The sequence below is a fragment of the Macaca mulatta genome, chromosome 14, assembly GCF_049350105.2.
Source record: "Macaca mulatta isolate MMU2019108-1 chromosome 14, T2T-MMU8v2.0, whole genome shotgun sequence".
Classification (NCBI taxonomy): Eukaryota; Metazoa; Chordata; class Mammalia; order Primates; family Cercopithecidae; genus Macaca; species Macaca mulatta.
In genome coordinates, this window is record NC_133419.1 from 59,840,784 (window position 1) to 59,842,638 (window position 1,855).

Below are 1,855 nucleotides of genomic sequence, written 5' to 3' on the forward strand. Positions count from 1 at the left end.
CTCTCTTTAAGCATTTTGTAGTATCGTGGGGTTTAAATGTGGGTATTTTTTGTACTTTTAATGGGTGAAACAGAGAGATTGTTTTGGAATCTTTGAGCTATACTTTCCAATGGACCGTACTGAAATCACGCGACGTTGTAGGGGATATAATGCTATTGGCTCATGTGGGGCTGCAAGAGAAGTAGTAAAAAAAAAAGTTTCCAGTGTTTATTTTGTTATGACTTCATTATCTTCTAACTGAATTGTTGTGGAGGATCCACTTGGGGGCAAAATGCCAAAAGCTTTTAGGATTAAGTATCCTAAGCACCTGCTCTCATATATGTTTTGTCTTGACCCCATAGATAACAGGGTTAAGAGCAGGAGGAAAAACCACATATATATTGGCCAGAAGAATGTGGATGTAATGAGGGATGTTGTGGCCAAAGCAGTGTATCATGAAGGAAAAGAGGACTGGCAGGTAGAAAACCAACATAACACAGACGTGAGAGCTACATGTGCTGAGTGCCTTAAGCCGGCATGCCAGGATGGGAGATGGAAGACAGCTCGGAGGATTTGGACACAGGAAAATCCAATCACAGAAAGGTCAATGTATCCCACTGAGAAGGCAATCAATTCATATATAACATTAACTCTAATACTGGCACAAGCTAACTTTGCCAAGCCCATGTGTTCACAATAGGTATGAAGGATAATCCGGACACTACAGAAAGGCAATCTCAGGATGAGAAATACGAATGGAGTCACAAACACCAAAGTCCTGACAATGATGACTATGACCAGAATGGCTATTACCTTGTTAGTAAGGATCATGCTATATCTCAGGGGGTTGCAGATGGCAATATAACGATCTATGGCCATGACTGTCAGTACTACAGACTCCAGGCCAGTGCATATATGAATGCTATACATCTGTGTGATGCAGGCACCAAACACAATCTCTCCAAGATTAAACCAGAAAATTCCCAGCATCTTGGAATGGTTGTTTGAGACAAGCCCAGTTCAGTGCAGGCCAACATGGCTAGGAAGTAAAACATGGGTTGGTGGAGGCTCTGTTCAGTCTGTATCACAAACAAGATAGTGATATTCCCTAGAAGGGCTATTAGATACACTGCAAAGAAGGGGAAGCCAATCCATACATGCATATCGTTCCAGCCCTGGGACCCCCACTAGGAGGAAGGTGGAAGGGTGAAACTGCGTGTTGTTTATATGAAGCATATTGGTGGCAATCCCCTACAGACACATTTCTTGCATGAGTTTTCTTGCTTCCAGTGAGAAACGATAACGTCTTTCACAGTATGGTGTCTATTTCTTGGAGAAACAGAAAATCCATTCTTTAACTCCATAATACAGCATAAGAGACCTAAAGAGGGAATATGAAATATAGTTAAAAAGACACTCTCACTTTCAAATATTTGCCCCACTTACACAGAAAACCATGCAGAAAGTTTCCAAAATATAGCAATCCTGCACTTCCCATGTTTTTCATCCCTTCAGTCTCTAAGAAAAACTTCCATATGGTATTAAATTAGCATATACTTATTGCTAATTATACTTGTTAATCAGGATGTAAAGAGTAGCCAAGATGAAGTGTGTGTGTGTGTGTGTGTGTGTGTGTGTGTGTGTGGGTGGGTGGGTGTAAAATATCACTGGACTGAGATTGAGGAGGAAATGATAAGAGGAATGATACATTCTTGCAAAGTACATCTGAGAAATTAAGAATATTCTATGTGAGAGGAGCCTCAGTAAAGTTGGAGGATTGGTTAGTAGGTGTTTGGATTTGAGATAATCAATAAAATTTTAAAATTTAGACACATAAGGTAACTATTGCATAATTCCAGAAAAACAATGCTCTCTC

General features: G+C 40.2%; 1 pseudogene; it reads right to left on the reverse strand.

Moving 5' to 3' along the window:
* Nucleotides 1-226: 226 nt before the first annotated feature.
* Nucleotides 227-1,215, reverse strand: LOC114672184 (olfactory receptor 52E5-like; annotated as a pseudogene).
* Nucleotides 1,216-1,855: the final 640 nt, after the last annotated feature.